The sequence below is a fragment of the Rhinoderma darwinii genome, chromosome 2 (genome assembly GCF_050947455.1).
Source record: "Rhinoderma darwinii isolate aRhiDar2 chromosome 2, aRhiDar2.hap1, whole genome shotgun sequence".
Taxonomy (NCBI): domain Eukaryota; kingdom Metazoa; phylum Chordata; class Amphibia; order Anura; family Rhinodermatidae; genus Rhinoderma; species Rhinoderma darwinii.
Window position 1 is genome coordinate 96,983,926 of NC_134688.1, and position 21,460 is coordinate 97,005,385.

Below are 21,460 nucleotides of genomic sequence, written 5' to 3' on the forward strand. Positions count from 1 at the left end.
AATACCACGTGACAGCCATAATGCCTCTAACCAATATCCCATATGGCAGCTAAAATGTCCCCATGACAGATACAAACTCCAGTGTCCCTTATTCCTTTCATAATGCCCTTTATCCAAACAACATTGCTCTCAATGCCGCCTAAGTTAACTGCAATACAACCATGACAGCCACAATGGCTTCAATAGCCCTATGACAACTACAATGCCCCATGACAGTCATTATGCCAGGAGCCACAATGCCACTATGCGAGCCACAATCTACTTTAGCGCAGCCACAGTGCTGCCAATGCCTCTTATGCCAGCCCCAATGCCCCCATGATCGTAAATTTTCCTCCATGCCAGCCACAGTGCTCTAAATGCCAGCTAAATTGCCCCCATGAAATCAACAATGTCCCTTTTCCCAGTCAAAATGCAGCCATGACATCTGCAAGGTCCACAATGTCCCTTATCCCAGCCACTATGCTCCATGATAATCTAATGCTCTCAATGCCAGCCATATTGTCCTCAATGCTCCCTAAGCCAACATCAATAGAACCAGGACAACTAAAATGCCCCATGACAACCACTATGTCCTCATTGTCCACTTTACCAGACACAATGCTTACCTAAAATCCACAATGCCCCCCATGACAGCCACTATCCCCAAATTACTCATATGCGAGCCACAATGCCCTCAGTGCCAATTACAAATTTATCGATCAACCAGGAAGCTCTCAATTCTATCTATGCCAGCATCAATGCCACAACAAACGCCACATTGCACTCCATATCAGCCACAATAGCCTGAATGCCTTTTTTGCACACCTCAATACTCCCATGACAACTACAATGTCCCTATCTCAACCACAATTCCTCCTATGGCAGCAATGCCCACGTGCCAGCCACAGTGCTCCTCTGGAGCCATTATGCCCACATGTCTGCCACACTGTCCCTGAGCCCAGCCACAATATCTCCATTACAGCCACAATGTTCTCAATTCCCCTTTTGCCAAAGATAATGCAGAAATGACACAATGCCCTCCATGCCTGTCACAATGCCATTAATAGCCCTATTCCAACTAGATTGCCCCCATTCTACGTACAATGCCACTAATGCAAGACACAATGCCTACAGAACACCCACTATATATCTTATCCAAATAGCCAAATACCAGCCACAATGGCTCCCATTCAAGCAACAATGCACTCATAAGAGCCACTATGTCCCCATGACATCCACAATGTCCCTTATCCCAGCTACAATATCTCTATTAAAGCCTCAAGTCCCACAATGCCAGCCACATTATCCTTAATGCCCCCTTAGCCATTCGGAATACAAACATGACAACCATAATTCACTTATTGCCTCTTAAGAGAACCATAATGCCCCAAGACAAACAAAATGCTTTCATGACAACTACCACTTTCCCAAACACAATGCCCATTTTAATACCACATCTCCAACTAAGTCACAATGCCATCTAATGACAGCAACAATCCCTTCAATACTAATTACAATTCCGCGAGGACAGTTACAATGTCCACATGACACCCGCTATATGTCTTATCCAAATAGCCAAATACCAGCCACAATGGCTCCCATTCATGCAACAATGCACTCATGAGAGCCATTATGCCACATGACATCCACAATGTCCCTTATCCCAGCCACAATATCTATATTACAGCCACAAGTCCCTCAATGACAGCCACATTACTCTCCATGCCCTCTTAGCCATTCGGAATACAACCATGGCAACCACAATTCAGTTATTGCCTCTTAATAATGCCCCAAGACAAACAAAATGCTCTCATGACAACTGCCACATTCCCAAACACAATGCCCATTTTAATACCAAATCTCCAACTAAGTCACAATGCCATCTAATGACAGCAACAATCTCTTCAATGCTAATTACAATTCCGCGAGGACAGTTACAATGTCCACATGACACCCGCTATATGTCTTATCCAAATAGCCAAATACCAGCCACAATGGCTCCCATTCATGCAACAATGCACTCATGAGAGCCATTATGCCACATGACATCCACAATGTCCCTTATCCCAGCCACAATACCTCTATTACAGCCACAAGTCCCTCAATGACAGCTACATTACTCTCCATGCCCTCTTAGCCATTCGGAATACAACCATGGCAACCACAATTCAGTTATTGCCTCTTAATAATGCCCCAAGACAAACAAAATGCTCTCATGACAACTGCCACATTCCCAAACACAATGCCCATTTTAATACCAAATCTCCAACTAAGTCACAATGCCATCTAATGACAGCAACAATCCCTTCAATGCTAATTACAATTCCGCGAGGACAGTTACAATGTCCACATGACACCCGCTATATGTCTTATCCAAATAGCCAAATACCAGCCACAATGGCTCCCATTCATGCAACAATGCACTCATGAGAGCCATTATGCCACATGACATCCACAATGTCCCTTATCCCAGCCACAATATCTCTATTACAGCCACAAGTCCCTCAATGACAGCCACATTACTCTCCATGCCCTCTTAGCCATTCGGAATACAACCATGGCAACCACAATTCACTTATTGCCTCTTAATAATGCCCAAGACAAACAAAATGCTCTCATGACAACTGCCACATTCCCAAACACAATGCCCATTTTAATACCACATCTCCAACTAAGTCACAATGCCCTCATTGTTCACTTTATCAGTCACAATCCCAACACAAATATCACAATGCCTCCAAAAAAGTCACAATGTCCTCATGACAGCCACACTATCTCTAATTCCCAGTCACGATGTTACCATAAAAGCCACAATGTCCTCTGACAACAACAATCACGGAATGCATCGTATTACAGCAACAATGTCTTCGATGCTAATTACAATTCTGCAAGGACAGACCCTATGCCCTCAATTCTCCTTATGCCAGCCACATTACCCTCCATACCAGCCAAAAATTTCCCTAGGGGAAAGTGGAGATGTTGATGAATGTGTATGTTGGAATGTAAATGCAGTGCACCCATGTGTAGAACACAAAGGCATTTACAATGCCCTTAAATATCTATAGCCAATATATGTACTACTAGACATATGTCCTTATATACCAGGAAGGTATTACCACACCTCTGAAAGTCCAGAGCTAGAAACTAGCCTGATAACTATCAGTAATTAATAATAATATTAATTACCAGTCATTTTATTAATCTATTGCCGCTGTCTGGAGGATTCCATATCTTGCTTCTCTTCACTTTCAAATAAACACCTAGAAAAAAAAATCAAGAAAGAGGTGTGATAATACATTCCTGGTATATACTATGGATGTATTGGAAACAGTAAAGAGATTTTAGTGTGCCTAGTTTCTAATGAAACCCCCAAATATTTTAAGGGCCAATTAAACCCTTTCTGTGATACATTCTGGGGAGCCAAACTAGAGATCCAACCTCAGTCTTCCTATCCAAGAGTATGCACAAACCATCCCATCTTGACTAGAAGCCATAAGTAGGATATAATCGACTCTGATCATAACCCCAAAATTAGTCACCAATCACATCAAAGATCAGATGTCTAGAAGAAATATCACTCTCCTCCACATCTGTATAAAACAGAAAACCATTCTAAAATCTATTCAGTGGACCATTTACAACTCATATATGACATGGGCCTAAATGTGACCTAGAGAGTACACAGTATAGTTATTATCAGTCATCATGAAGAATATCACACATTTAACAAAACCTCACATGTGCCAGGTTAAGACACAAAGTAATATCACTAGTATTGAAAATAGCTAGATGCTGACTTGCAACTTGTGGCCAAATCACTAGAGAGGCAAAGAAAATTAGACACATCAACTATACTGTGCCACTCATAGTAAAAAAATAAACATCGTCCACACAAACCCTAAATCAAAAAGTCACGACAGTCACAATTTTCCAATGACAGCCAAAATGCACCTATGACAGCTACATTGTCCCACCACATCTAAATGGCTCCAATGACATCCACAAAGTCCTCAGTGCCAGCCACATTTCCCCCACATGACAACCACAAAGTCATCAATGCCCCCTATGCAAATCACCATGCCTTCAATACCTGCTAAGCCAACCAAAATTCCCACATGACAACCGTAGTGCCTGCCGTGCCAGCTACAAGACCTTAAAAAAAGCCACAATGCTTTTCAGGTCAGCCACAATGCACTCACAACGCCCGCATTGTACCTTATTCCAACTACAATGCGCCATGCCAGCCACAAGGTTCTTATAATAGCCACATTATGCCCCATGTCATTTACATGGTTTCCTAAGTCACTAAAACCCCATGACACCCACATTGATCCCATGGCACACGCAATCTACGTTATCTCCACAAAAATGCCTTAATGGCAGCAACCACGCTGTCAGTGGCCACTATGCCAGGTACAAAGTCCCCATGCCAGCTACTGTGTACTTTAACCCAGCAGCAATAGCGGTAATACCCCTTATCCAAGCTACAATGACCACCCAAATGTCCTTTATTCAACACACAATGGCCTCAGTATCTATATGCAAACTACAATTAAACACATGACAGCCACAAAGCTCCCATGTAAGGCACAATGCGCCAATGACATTGCCCTCAATGACATTGACCTCAATGACACCAAGGCATTTACAATGGCCAATGCTGGCAATAATGCTCCTGTAAGAGTGACTATGCCCTCATGAAACCCACAATGTCATTTATAACGGACACAATGCCACTATGACAGTCAAATGCCCTCCATGACAGCCACAAAGCCGCCAGAAAATCAACAATAATGCGACCACAATGTACTTTATCCATGCAACAATGCCGTCAATGCTCCTTATGCCAGCCCGAAGGCCAAAATATAAACCACCAAATGTCAATGCTCCTTTGCAAGCCACTATGCCTTTATTAAAGCCACAATGAACTCACTTTCCCCTTTGCTAACCAAGACATGACAGACACAAATCCCTGTGCCAGCCATAATGACACCTGCAAGCCACAATATCCTCATGACACTCGCTATGTCCCATATCCCAGTCATAATATCCTCAATGTTAGCCACAACTTCCTCCCGGCCAGCCACAATGCCAACCAACCACAAAGCCCCCATTACATCCAATACCACGTGACAGCCATAATGCTTCTAACCAATATCCCATATGGCAGCTAAAATGTCCCCATGACAGATACAAAGTCCAGTGTCCCTTATTCCTTTCACAATGCCCCTTATCCAAACAACATTGCTCTCAATGCCGCCTAAGTTAACTGCAATACAACCATGACAGCCACAATGGCTTCAATAGCCCTATGACAACTACAATGCCCCATGACAGTCATTATGCCAGGAGCCACAATGCCACTATGCGAGCCACAATCTACTTTAGCGCAGCCACAGTGCTGCCAATGCCTCTTATGCCAGCCCCAATGCCCCCATGATCGTAAATTTTCCTCCATGCCAGCCACAGTGCTCTAAATGCCAGCTAAATTGCCCCCATGAAATCAACAATGTCCCTTTTCCCAGTCAAAATGCAGCCCTGACATCTGCAAGGTCCACAATGTCCCTTATCCCAGCCACTATGCTCCATGATAATCTAATGCTCTCAATGCCAGCCATATTGTCCTCAATGCTCCCTAAGCCAACATCAATAGAACCAGGACAACTAAAATGCCCCATGACAACCACTATGTCCTCATTGTCCACTTTACCAGACACAATGCTTACCTAAAGTCCACAATGCCCCCCATGACAGCCACTTTCCCCAAATTACTCATATGCGAGCCACAATGCCCTCAGTGCCAATTACAAATTTATCGATCAACCAGAAAGCCCTCAATTCTATCTATGCCAGCATCAATGCCACCACAAACGCCACATTGCACTCCATATCAGCCACAATGGCCTGAATGCCTTTTTTGCACACCTCAATACTCCCATGACAACTACAATGTCCCTATGTCAACCACAATTCCTCCTATAGCAGCAATGCCCACGTGCCAGCCACAGTGCTCCTCTGGAGCCATTATGCCCACATGTCTGCCACACTGTCCCTGAGCCCAGCCACAATATCTCCATTACAGCCACAATGTTCTCAATTCCCCTTTTACCAAAGAAAATGCAGAAATGACACAATGCCCTCCATGCCTGTCACAATGCCATTAATAGCCCTATTCCAACTAGATTGCCCCCATTCTACGCACAATGCCACTAATGCAAGACGCAATGCCCACAGAACACCCACTATATATCTTATCCAAATAGCCAAATACCAGCCACAATGGCTGCCATTCAAGCAACAATGCACTCATAAGAGCCATTATGCCCCCATGACATCCACAATGTCCCTTATCCCAGCTACAATAGCTCTATTACAGCCACAAGTCCCACAATGCCAGCCACATTATCCTTAATGCCCCCTTAGCCATTCGGAATACAACCATGACAACCACAATTCACTTATTGCCTCTTAAGAGAACCATAATGCTCCAAGACAAACAAAATGCTTTCATGACAACTACCACTTTCCCAAACACAATGCCCATTTTAATACCACATCTCCAACTAAGTCACAATGCCATCTAATGACAGCAACAATCCCTTCAATGCTAACTACAATTCCGCGAGGACAGTTACAATGTCCACATGACACCCGCTATATGTCTTATCCAAATAGCCAAATACCAGTCACAATGGCTCCCATTCAGGCAACAATGCACTCATGAGAGCCATTATGCCACATGACATCCACAATGTCCCTTATCCCAGCCACAATATCTCTATTACAGCCACAAGTCCCTCAATGACAGCCACATTACTCTCCATGCCCTCTTAGCAATTCGGAATACAACCATGGCAACCACAATTCACTTATTGCCTCTTAATAATGCCCCAAGACAAACAAAATGCTCTCATGACAACTGCCACATTCCCAAACACAATGTCCATTTTAATACCACATCTCCAACTAAGTCACAATGCCCTCATTGTTCACTTTATCAGTCACAATCCCAACACAAATATCACAATGCCTCCAAAAAATTCACAATGTCCTCATGACAGCCACACTATCTCTAATTCCCAGTCACGATGTTACCATAAAAGCCACAATGTTCTATGACAACAACAATCACGGAATGCATCGTATTACAGCAACAATGTCTTCGATGCTAATTACAATTCTGCAAGGACAGACCCTATGCCCTCAATTCTCCTTATGCCAGCCACATTACCCTCCATACCAGCCAAAAATTTCCCTAGGGGAAAGTGGAGATGTTGATGAATGTGTATGTTGGAATGTAAATGCAGTGCACCCATGTGTAGAACACAAAGGCATTTACAATGCCCTTAAATATCTATAGCCAATATATGTACTACTAGACATATGTCCTTATATACCAGGAAGGTATTACCACACCTCTGAAAGTCCAGAGCTAGAAACTAGCCTGATAATTATCAGTAATTAATAATAATATTAATTACCAGTCATTTTATTCATCTATTGCCGCTGTCTGGAGGATTCCATATCTTGCTTCTCTTCACTTTCAAATAAACACCTAGAAAAAAAATCAAGCAAGAGGTGTGATAATACATTCCTGGTATATACTATAGATGTATTGGAAACAGTAAAGAGATTTTAGTGTGCCTAGTTTCTAATGAAACCCCCAAATATTTTAAGGGCCAATTAAACCCTTTCTGTGATACATTCTGAGGAGCCAAACTAGAGATCCAACCTCAAGTCTTCCTATCCAAGAGTATGCACAAACCACCCCATCTTGACTAGAAGCCATAAGTAGGAAATAACCGACTCTGATCACAACCCCAAAATTAGTCACCAATCACATCAAAGATCAGATGTCTAGAAGAAATATCACTCTCCTCCACATCTGTATAAAACAGAAAACCATTCTACAATCTATTCAGTGGACCATTTACAACTCATATATGACATGGGCCTAAATGTGACCTAGAGAGGACACAGTATAGTTATTATCAGTCATCATGAAGAATATCACACATTCAACAAAGACCTCACATGCGCCAGGTTAAGACACAAAGTAATATCACTAGTAGTGAAAATAGCTAGATGCTGACTTGCAACTTGTGGCCAAATCACTAGAGAGGCAAAGAAACTTAGACACATCAACTATACTGTGCCACTCATAGTAAAAAAATAAACATCGTCCACACAAACCCTAAATCAAAAAGTCACGACAGTCACAATTTTCCAATGACAGCCAAAATGCACCTATGACAGCTACATTGTCCCACCACATCTAAATGGCTCCAATGACATCCACAAAGTCCTCAGTGCCAGCCACATTACCCCCACATGACAACCACAAAATCATCAATGCCCCCTATGCAAATCACCATGCCTTCAATACCTGCTAAGCCAACCAAAATTCCCACATGACAACCGTAGTGCCTGCCGTGCCAGCTACAAGACCTTAAAAAAAGCCACAATGCTTTTCAGGTAAGCCACAATGCACTCACAACGCCCACAATGTACCTTATTCCAACTACAATGCGCCATGCCAGCCACAAAGTTCTTATAATAGCCACATTATGCCAAATGTCATTTACATGGTCTCCTAAGTCACTAAAACCCCATGACACCCACATTGATCCCATGACACACGCAATCTACGTTATCTCCACAAAAAGGCCTTAATGGCAGCAATCATGCTGTCAGTGGCCACTATGCCAGCCACAAAGTCCCCATGCCAGCTACAGTGTACTTTATCCCAGCAGCAATAGCGGTGATACCCCTTATCCAAGCTACAATGACCACCCAAATGTCCTTTATTCAACACACAATGGCCTCAGTATCTATATGCAAACTACAATTAAAGACATGACAGCCACAAAGCTGCCATGTAAGGCACAATGCGCCAATGACATTGCCCTCAATGACACCAAGGCATTTACAATGCCCAATGCTGGCAATAATGCTCCTGTAAGAGTGACTATGCCCTCATGAAACCCACAATGTCATTTATAAGGGACACAATGCCACTATGACAGTCAAATGCCCTCCATGACAGCCACAAAGCCGCCAGAAAATCAACAATCATGCGACAAAGCCGTCAATGCCCCTTATGCCAGCCCGAAGGCCAAAATGGAAACCACCAAATGTCAATGCTCCTTTGCAAGCCACTATGCCTTTATTAAATCCACAATGAACTCACTTTCCCCTTTGCTAACCAAGACATGACAGACACAAATCCCCGTGCCAGCCATAATGACACCTGCAAGCCACAATATCCTCATGACACTCGCTATGTCCCATATCCCAGTCATAATATCCTCAATGTTAGCCACAACTTCCTCCCTGCCAGCCACAATGCCAACCAACCACAAAGCCCCCATTACATCCAATACCACGTGACAGCCATAATGCTTCTAACCAATATCCCATATGGCAGCTAAAATGTCCCCATGACAGATACAAAGTCCAGTGTCCCTTATTCCTTTCACAATGCCCCTTATCCAAACAACATTGCTCTCAATGCCGCCTAAGTTAACTGCAATACAACCCTGACAGCCACAATGGCTTCAATAGCCCTATGACAACTACAATGCCCCATGACAGTCATTATGCCAGGAGCCACAATGCCACTATGCGAGCCACAATGTACTTTAGCGCAGCCACAGTGCTGCCAATGCCTCTTATGCCAGCCCCAATGCCCCCATGATCGTAAATTGTCCTCCATGCCAGCCACAGTGCTCTAAATGCCAGCTAAATTGCCCCCATGAAATCAACAATGTCCCTTTTCCCAGTCAAAATGCAGCCATGACATCTGCAAGGTCCACAATGTCCCTTATCCCAGCCACTATGCTCCATGATAATCTAATGCTCTCAATGCCAGCCATATTGTCCTCAATGCTCCCTAAGCCAACATCAATAGAACCAGGACAACTAAATGCCCCATGACAACCACTATGTCCTCATTGTCCACTTTACCAGACACAATGCTTACCTAAAGTCCACAATGCCCCCCATGACAGCCACTTTCCCCAAATTACTCATATGCGAGCCACAATGCCCTCAGTGCCAATTATAAATTTATCGAACAACCAGAAAGCCCTCAATTCTATCTATGCCAGCATCAATGCCACCACAAACGCCACATTGCACTCCATATCAGCCACAATGGCCTGAATGCCTTTTTTGCACACCTCAATACTCCCATGACAACTACAATGTCCCTATGTCAACCACAATTCCTCCTATGGCAGCAATGCCCATGTGCCAGCCACAGTGCTCCTCTGGAGCCATTATGCCCACATGTCTGCCACACTGTCCCTGAGCCCAGCCACAATATCTCCTTTACAGCCACAATGTTCTCAATTCCCCTTTAACCAAAGAAAATGCAGAAATGACACAATGCCCTCCATGCCTGTCACAATGCCATTAATAGCCCTATTCCAACTAGATTGCCCCCATTCTACGCACAATGCCTCTAATGCAAGACGCAATGCCCACAGAACACCCACTATATATCTTATCCAAATAGCCAAATACCAGCCACAATGGCTCCCATTCAAGCAACAATGCACTCATAAGATCCACTATGCCCCCATGACATCCACAATGTCCCTTATCCCAGCTACAATAGCTCTATTACAGCCACAAGTCCCACAATGCCAGCCACATTATCCTCAATGCCCCCTTAGCCATTCGGAATACAACCATGACAACCACAATTCACTTATTGCCTCTTAAGAGAACCATAATGCTCCAAGACAAACAAAATGCTTTCATGACAACTACCACTTTCCCAAACACAATGCCCATTTTAATACCACATCTCCAACTAAGTCACAATGCCATCTAATGACAGCAACAATGCCTTCAATGCTAATTTCAATTCCGCGAGGACAGTTACAATGTCCACATGACACCCGCTATATGTCTTATCCAAATAGCCAAATACCAGCCACAATGGCTCCCATTCATGCAACAATGCACTCATGAGAGCCATTATGCCACATGACATCCACAATGTCCCTTATCCCAGCCACAATATCTCTATTACAGCCACAAGTCCCTCAATGACAGCCACATTACTCTCCATGCCTCTTAGCCATTCGGAATACAACCATGGCAACCACAATTCACTTATTGCCTCTTAATAATGCCCCAAGACAAACAAAATGCTCTCATGACAACTGCCACATTCCCAAACACAATGTCCATTTTAATACCACATCTCCAACTAAGTCACAATGCCCTCATTGTTCACTTTATCAGTCACAATCCCAACACAAATATCACAATGCCTCCAAAAAATTCACAATGTCCTCATGACAGCCACACTATCTCTAATTCCCAGTCACGATGTTACCATAAAAGCCACAATGTTCTATGACAACAACAATCACGGAATGCATCGTATTTCAGCAACAATGTCTTCGATGCTAATTACAATTCTGCAAGGACAGACCCTATGCCCTCAATTCTCCTTATGCCAGCCACATTACCCTCCATACCAGCCAAAAATTTCCCTAGGGGAAAGTGGAGATGTTGATGAATGTGTATGTTGGAATGTAAATGCAGTGCACCCATGTGTAGAACACAAAGGCATTTACAATGCCCTTAAATATCTATAGCCAATATATGTACTACTAGACATATGTCCTTATATACCAGGAAGGTATTACCACACCTCTGAAAGTCCAGAGCTAGAAACTAGCCTGATAATTATCAGTAATTAATAATAATATTAATTACCAGTAATTTTATTCATCTATTGCCGCTGTCTGGAGGATTCCATATCTTGCTTCTCTTCACTTTCAAATAAACACCTAGAAAAAAAATCAAGCAAGAGGTGTGATAATACATTCCTGGTATATACTATAGATGTATTGGAAACAGTAAAGAGATTTTAGTGTGCCTAGTTTCTAATGAAACCCCCAAATATTTTAAGGGCCAATTAAACCCTTTCTGTGATACATTCTGAGGAGCCAAACTAGAGATCCAACCTCAAGTCTTCCTATCCAAGAGTATGCACAAACCACCCCATCTTGACTAGAAGCCATAAGTAGGAAATAACCGACTCTGATCACAACCCCAAAATTAGTCACCAATCACATCAAAGATCAGATGTCTAGAAGAAATATCACTCTCCTCCACATCTGTATAAAACAGAAAACCATTCTACAATCTATTCAGTGGACCATTTACAACTCATATATGACATGGGCCTAAATGTGACCTAGAGAGGACACAGTATAGTTATTATCAGTCATCATGAAGAATATCACACATTCAACAAAGACCTCACATGCGCCAGGTTAAGACACAAAGTAATATCACTAGTAGTGAAAATAGCTAGATGCTGACTTGCAACTTGTGGCCAAATCACTAGAGAGGCAAAGAAACTTAGACACATCAACTATACTGTGCCACTCATAGTAAAAAAATAAACATCGTCCACACAAACCCTAAATCAAAAAGTCACGACAGTCACAATTTTCCAATGACAGCCAAAATGCACCTATGACAGCTACATTGTCCCACCACATCTAAATGGCTCCAATGACATCCACAAAGTCCTCAGTGCCAGCCACATTACCCCCACATGACAACCACAAAATCATCAATGCCCCCTATGCAAATCACCATGCCTTCAATACCTGCTAAGCCAACCAAAATTCCCACATGACAACCGTAGTGCCTGCCGTGCCAGCTACAAGACCTTAAAAAAAGCCACAATGCTTTTCAGGTCAGCCACAATGCACTCACAACGCCCACAATGTACCTTATTCCAACTACAATGCGCCATGCCAGCCACAAAGTTCTTATAATAGCCACATTATGCCAAATGTCATTTACATGGTCTCCTAAGTCACTAAAACCCCATGACACCCACATTGATCCCATGACACACGCAATCTACGTTATCTCCACAAAAAGGCCTTAATGGCAGCAATCATGCTGTCAGTGGCCACTATGCCAGCCACAAAGTCCCCATGCCAGCTACAGTGTACTTTATCCCAGCAGCAATAGCGGTGATACCCCTTATCCAAGCTACAATGACCACCCAAATGTCCTTTATTCAACACACAATGGCCTCAGTATCTATATGCAAACTACAATTAACCACATGACAGCCACAAAGCTGCCATGTAAGGCACAATGCGCCAATGACATTGCCCTCAATGACACCAAGGCATTTACAATGCCCAATGCTGGCAATAATGCTCCTGTAAGAGTGACTATGCCCTCATGAAACCCACAATGTCATTTATAAGGGACACAATGCCACTATGACAGTCAAATGCCCTCCATGACAGCCACAAAGCCGCCAGAAAATCAACAATCATGCGACCACAATGTACTTTATCCATGCAACAAAGCCGTCAATGCCCCTTATGCCAGCCCGAAGGCCAAAATGGAAACCACCAAATGTCAATGCTCCTTTGCAAGCCACTATGCCTTTATTAAATCCACAATGAACTCACTTTCCCCTTTGCTAACCAAGACATGACAGACACAAATCCCCGTGCCAGCCATAATGACACCTGCAAGCCACAATATCCTCATGACACTCGCTATGTCCCATATCCCAGTCATAATATCCTCAATGTTAGCCACAACTTCCTCCCTGCCAGCCACAATGCCAACCAACCACAAAGCACCCATTACATCCAATACCACGTGACAGCCATAATGCTTCTAACCAATATCCCATATGGCAGCTAAAATGTCCCCATGACAGATACAAAGTCCAGTGTCCCTTATTCCTTTCACAATGCCCCTTATCCAAACAACATTGCTCTCAATGCCGCCTAAGTTAACTGCAATACAACCCTGACAGCCACAATGACTTCAATAGCCCTATGACAACTACAATGCCCCATGACAGTCATTATGCCAGGAGCCACAATGCCACTATGCGAGCCACAATGTACTTTAGCGCAGCCACAGTGCTGCCAATGCCTCTTATGCCAGCCCCAATGCCCCCATGATCGTAAATTGTCCTCCATGCCAGCCACAGTGCTCTAAATGCCAGCTAAATTGCCCCCATGAAATCAACAATGTCCCTTTTCCCAGTCAAAATGCAGCCATGACATCTGCAAGGTCCACAATGTCCCTTATCCCAGCCACTATGCTCCATGATAATCTAATGCTCTCAATGCCTGCCATATTGTCCTCAATGCTCCCTAAGCCAACATCAATAGAACCAGGACAACTAAAATGCCCCATGACAACCACTATGTCCTCATTGTCCACTTTACCAGACACAATGCTTACCTAAAGTCCACAATGCCCCCCATGACAGCCACTTTCCCCAAATTACTCATATGCGAGCCACAATGCCCTCAGTGCCAATTATAAATTTATCGAACAACCAGAAAGCCCTCAATTCTATCTATGCCAGCATCAATGCCACCACAAACGCCACATTGCACTCCATATCAGCCACAATGGCCTGAATGCCTTTTTTGCACACCTCAATACTCCCATGACAACTACAATGTCCCTATGTCAACCACAATTCCTCCTATGGCAGCAATGCCCATGTGCCAGCCACAGTGCTCCTCTGGAGCCATTATGCCCACATGTCTGCCACACTGTCCCTGAGCCCAGCCACAATATCTCCTTTACAGCCACAATGTTCTCAATTCCCCTTTAACTAAAGAAAATGCAGAAATGACACAATGTCCTCCATGCCTGTCACAATGCCATTAATAGCCCTATTCCAACTAGATTGCCCCCATTCTACGCACAATGCCTCTAATGCAAGACGCAATGCCCACAGAACACCCACTATATATCTTATCCAAATAGCCAAATACCAGCCACAATGGCTCCCATTCAAGCAACAATGCACTCATAAGATCCACTATGCCCCCATGACATCCACAATGTCCCTTATCCCAGCTACAATAGCTCTATTACAGCCACAAGTCCCACAATGCCAGCCACATTATCCTTAATGCCCCCTTAGCCATTCTGAATACAACCATGACAACCACAATTCACTTATTGCCTCTTAAGAGAACCATAATGCCCAAGACAAACAAAATGCTTTCATGACAACTACCACTTTCCCAAACACAATGCCCATTTTAATACTACATCTCTAACTAAGTCACAATGCCATCTAATGACAGCAACAATCCCTTCAATGCTAATTACAATTCCGCAAGGACAGTTACAATGTCCACATGACACCCGCTATATGTCTTATCCAAATAGCCAAATACCAGCCACAATGGCTCCCATTCATGCAACAATGCACTCATGAGAGCCATTATGCCACATGACATCCACAATGTCCCTTATCCCAGCCACAATATCTCTATTACAGCCACAAGTCCCTCAATGACAGCCACATTACTCTCCGTGCCCTCTTAGCCATTCGGAATACAACCATGGCAACCACAATTCACTTATTGCCTCTTAATAATGCCCCAAGACAAACAAAATGCTCTCATGACAACTGCCACATTCCCAAACACAATGCCCATTTTAATACCACATCTCCAACTAAGTCACAATGCCCTCATTGTTCACTTTATCAGTCACAATCCCAACACAAATATCACAATGCCTACAAAAAAGTCACAATGTCCTCATGACAGCCACACTATCTCTAATTCCCAGTCACGATGTTACCATAAAAGCCACAATGTCCTCTGACAACAACAATCACGGAATGCATCGTATTACAGCAACAATGTCTTCGATGCTAATTACAATTCTGCAAGGACAGACCCTATGCCCTCAATTCTCCTTATGCCAGCCACATTACCCTCCATACCAGCCAAAAATTTCCCTGGGGGAAAGTGGAGATGTTGATGAATGTGTATGTTGGAATGTAAATGCAGTGCACCCATGTGTAGAACACAAAGGCATTTACAATGCCCTTAAATATCTATAGCCAATATATGTACTACTAGACATATGTCCTTATATACCAGGAAGGTATTACCACACCTCTGAAAGTCCAGAGCTAGAAACTAGCCTGATAATTATTAGTAATTAATAATAATATTAATTACCAGTCATTTTATTCATCTATTGCCGCTGTCTGGAGGATTCCATATCTTGCTTCTCTTCACTTTCAAATAAACACCTAGAAAAAAAATCAAGAAAGAGGTGTGATAATACATTCCTGGTATATACTATAGATGTATTGGAAACAGTAAAGAGATTTTAGTGTGCCTAGTTTCTAATGAAACCCCCAAATATTTTAAGGGCCAATTAAACCCTTTCTGTGATACATTCTGAGGAGCCAAACTTGAGATCCAACCTCAAGTCTTCCTATCCAAGAGTATGCACAAACCACCCCATCTTGACTAGAAGCCATAAGTAGGAAATAATCGACTCTGATCACAACCCCAAAATTAGTCACCAATCACATCAAACATCAGATGTCTAGAAGAAATATCACTCTCCTCCACATCTGTATAAAACAGAAAACCATTCTACAATCTATTCAGTGGACCATTTACAACTCATATATGACATGGGCCTAAATGTAACCTAGAGAGGACACAGTATAGTTATTATCAGTCATCATGAAGAATATCACACATTCAACAAAGACCTCACATGCGCCAGGTTAAGACACAAAGTCATATCACTAGTAGTGAAAATAGCTAGATGCTGACTTGCAACTTGTGGCCAAATCACTAGAGAGGCAAAGAAAATTAGACACATCAACTATACTGTGCCACTCATAGTAAAAAAATAAACATCGTCCACACAAACCCTAAATCAAAAAGTCACGACAGTCACAATTTTCCAATGACAGCCAAAATGCACCTATGACAGCTACATTGTCCCACCACATCTAAATGGCTCCAATGACATTCACAAAGTCCTCAGTGCCAGCCACATTTCCCCCTCATGACAACCACAAAATCATCAATGCCCCCTATGCAAATCACCATGCCTTCAATACCTGCTAAGCCAACCAAAATTCCCACATGACAACCGTAGTGCCTGCCGTGCCAGCTACAAGACTTTAAAAAAAGCCACAATGCTTTTCAGGTCAGCCACAATGCACTCACAACGCCCACAATGTACCTTATTCCAACTACAATGCGCCATGCCAGCCACAAAGTTCTTATAATAGCCACATTATGCCCCATGTCATTTACATGGTCTCCTAAGTCACTAAAACCCCATGACACCCACATTGATCCCATGACACACGCAATCTACGTTCGCTCCACAAAAAGGCCTTTATGGCAGCAATCATGCTGTCAGTGGCCACTATGCCAGCCACAAAGTCCCCATGCCAGCTACAGTGTACTTTATCCCAGCAGCAATAGCGGTGATACCCCTTATCCAAGCTACAATGACCACCCAAATGTCCTTTATTCAACACACAATGGCCTCAGTATCTATATGCAAACTACAATTAACCACATGACAGCCACAAAGCTCCCATGTAAGGCACAATGCGCCAATGACATTGCCCTCAATGACACCAAGGCATTTACAATGCCCAATGCTGGCAATAATGCTCCTGTAAGAGTGACTATGCCCTCATGAAACCCACAATGCCATTTATAAGGGACACAATGCCACTATGACAGTCAAATGCCCTCCATGACAGCCACAAAGCCGCCAGAAAATCAACAATCATGCGACCACAATGTACTTTATCCATGCAACAATGCCGTCAATGCCCCTTATGCCAGCCCGAAGGCCAAAATGGAAACCACCAAATGTCAATGCTCCTTTGCAAGCCACTATGTCTTTATTAAATCCACAATGAACTCACTTTCCCCTTTGCTAACCAAGACATGACAGACACAAATCCTCGTGCCAGCCATAATGACACCTGCAAGCCACAATATCCTCATGACACTCGCTATGTCCCATATCCCAGTCATAATATCCTCAATGTTGGCCACAACTTCCTCCCTGCCAGCCACAATGCCAACCAACCACAAAGCCCCCATTACATCCAATACCACTTGACAGCCATAATGCTTCTAACCAATATCCCATATGGCAGCTAAAATGTCCCCATGACAGATACAAAGTCCAGTGTCCCTTATTCCTTTCACAATGCCCCTTACCCAAACAACATTGCTCTCAATGCCGCCTAAGTTAACTGCAATACAACCATGACAGCCACATTGGCTTCAATAGCCCTATGACAACTACAATGTCCCATGACAGTCATTATGCCAGGAGCCACAATGCCACTATGCGAGCCACAATCTTTTTTAGCGCAGCCACAGTGCTGCCAATGCCTCTTATGCCAGCCCCAATGCCCCCATGATCGTAAATTGTCCTCCATGCCAGCCACAGTGCTCTAAATGACAGCTAAATTGCCCCCATGAAATCAACAATGTCCCTTTTCCCAGTCAAAATGCAGCCATGACATCTGCAAGGTCCACAATGTCCCTTATCCCAGCCCCTAAGCACAATGATAATCTAATGCTCTCAATGCCAGTCATATTGTCCTCAATGCTCCCTAAGCCAATATCAATATAACCAGGACAACTAAAATGCCCCATGACAACCACTATGTCCTCATTGTCCACTTTACCAGACACAATGCTTACCTAAAATCCACAATGCCCCCCATGACAGCCACTATCCCCAAATTACTCATATGCGAGCCACAATGCTCTCAGTGCCAATTACAAATTTATCGAACAACCAGAAAGCTCTCAATTCTATCTATGCCAGCATCAATGCCACCACAAATGCCACATTGCACTCCATATCAGCCACAATGGCCTGAATGCCTTTTTTGCACACCTTAATACTCCCATGACAACTACAATGTCCCTATGTCAACCACAATTCCTCCTATGGCAGCAATGCCCACGTGCCAGCCACAATGCTCCTCTGGAGCCATTATGCCCACATGTCTGCCACACTGTCCCTGAGCCCAGCCACAATATCTCCATTACAGCCACAATGTTCTCAATTCCCCTTTTGCCAAAAAAAATGCAGAAATGGCACAATGCCCTCCATGCCTGTCACAATGACATTAATAGCCCTATTCCAACTAGATTGCCCCCATTCTCCGTACAATGCCACTAATGCAAGACACAATGCCCACAGAACACCCACTATATATCTTATCCAAATAGCCAAATACCAGCCACAATGGCTCCCATTTAAGCAACAATGCACTCATAAGAGCCACTATTTCCCCATGACATCCACAATGTCCCTTATCCCAGCTACAATAGCTCTATTACAGCCACAAGTCCCACAATGCCAGCCACATTATCCTCAATGCCCCCTTAGCCATTCGGAATACAACCATGACAACCACAATTCACTTATTGCCTTTTAAGAGAACCATAATGCCCCAAGACAAACAAAATGCTTTCATGACAACTACCACTTTCCCAAACACAATGCCCATTTTAATACCACATCTCCAACTAAGTCACAATGCCATCTAATGACAGCAACAATCCCTTCAATGCTAATTACAATTCCGCGAGGACAGTTACAATGTCTACATGACACCCGCTATATGTCTTATCCAAATAGCCAAATACCAGCCACAATGGCTCCCATTCATGCAACAATGCACTCATGAGAGCCATTATGCCACATGACATCCACAATGTCCCTTATCCCAGCCACAATATCTCTATTACAGCCACAAGTCCCTCAATGACAGCCACATTACTCTCCATGCCCTCTTAGTCATTCGGAATACAACCATGGCAACCACAATTCATTTATTGCCTCTTAATAATGCCCCAAGACAAACAAAATGCTCTCATGACAACTGCCACATTCCCAAACATAATGTCCATTTTAATACCACATCTCCAACTAAGTCACAATGCCCTCATTGTTCACTTTATCAGTCACAATCCCAACACAAATATCACAATGCCTCCAAAAAAGTCACAATGTCCTCATGACAGCCACACTATCTCTAATTCCCAGTCACGATGTTACCATAAAAGCCACAATGTCCTCTGACAACAACAATCACGGAATGCATCGTATTACAGCAACAATGTCTTCGATGCGAATTACAATTCTGCAAGGACAGACCCTATGCCCTCAATTCTCCTTATGCCAGCCACATTACCCTCCATACCAGCCAAAAATTTCCCTAGGGGAAAGTGGAGATGTTGATGAATGTGTATGTTGGAATGTAAATGCAGTGCACCCATGTGTAGAACACAAAGGCATTTACAATGCCCTTAAATATCTATAGCCAATATATGTACTACTAGACATATGTCCTTATATACCAGGAAGGTATTACCACACCTCTGAAAGTCCAGAGCTAGAAACTAGCCTGATAATTATCAGTAATTAATAATAATATTAATTACCAGTCATTTGATTCATCTATTGCCGCTGTCTGGAGGATTCCATATCTTGCTTCTCTTCACTTTCAAATAGACACCTAGAAAAAAAATCAAAAAAGAGGTGTGATAATACATTCCTGGTATATACTATAGATGTATTGGAAACAGTAAAGAGATTTTAGTGTGCCTAGTTTCTAATGAAACCCCCAAATATTTTAAGGGCCAATTAAACCCTTTCTGTGATACATTCTGAGGAGCCAAACTAGAGATCCAACCTCAAGTCTTCCTATCCAAGAGTATGCACAAACCACCCCATCTTTACTAGAAGCCATAAGTAGGACATAATCGACTCTGATCACAACCCCAAAATTAGTCACCAATCACATCAAAGATCAGATGTCTAGAAGAAATATCACTCTCCTCCACATCTGTATAAAACAGAAAACCATTCTACAATTTATTCAGTGGACCATTTACAACTCATATATGACATGGGCCTAAATGTGACCTAGAGAGGACACAGTATAGTTATTATCAGTCATCATGAAGAATATCACACATTCAACAAAGACCTCACATGCGCCAGGTTAAGACACAAAGTAATATCACTAGTAGCGAAAATAGCTAGATGCTGACTTGCAACTTGTGGCCAAATCACTAGAGAGGCAAAGAAAATTAGACACATCAACTATACTGTGCCACTCATAATAAAAAAATAAACATCGTCCACACAAACCCTAAATCAAAAAGTCACGACAGTCACAATTTTCCAATGACAGCCAAAATGCACCTATGACAGCTACATTGTCCCACCACATCTAAATGGCTCCAATGACAGTCACAAAGTCCTCAGTGCCAGCCACATTTCCCCCACATGACAACCACAAAGTCATCAATGCCCCCTATGCAAATCACCATGTCTTCAATACCTGCTAAGCCAACCAAAATTCCCACATGACAACCGTAGTGCCTGCCGTGCCAGCTACAAGACCTTAAAAAAAGCCACAATGCTTTTCAGGTCAGCCACAATGCACTCACAACGCCCACAATGTACCTTATTCCAACTACAATGCGCCATGCCAGCCACAAGGTTCTTATAATAGCCACATTATGCCCCATGTCATTTACATGGTCTCCTAAGTCACTAAAACCCCATATACATAGTTTGTACGGTTGAAAAAAGACACATGTCCATCAAGTTCAACCAA

At 43.1% G+C, this 21,460-nt stretch overlaps 1 long non-coding RNA gene across 1 annotated transcript in view; it reads right to left on the reverse strand.

The window, feature by feature from the left end:
- Nucleotides 1-21,097, reverse strand: part of LOC142742332 (uncharacterized) — a 33,609-nt gene extending 12,512 nt beyond the window's left edge. The window contains exons 1-4 of the long non-coding RNA XR_012881357.1: nucleotides 20,277-21,097; nucleotides 15,996-16,069; nucleotides 7,461-11,789; nucleotides 3,166-3,239 (exon numbers count right to left, since the gene is read on the reverse strand). This is a non-coding gene — a long non-coding RNA (uncharacterized LOC142742332). The remainder of the gene's footprint in view (nucleotides 1-3,165; nucleotides 3,240-7,460; nucleotides 11,790-15,995; nucleotides 16,070-20,276) is intronic.
- Nucleotides 21,098-21,460: the final 363 nt, after the last annotated feature.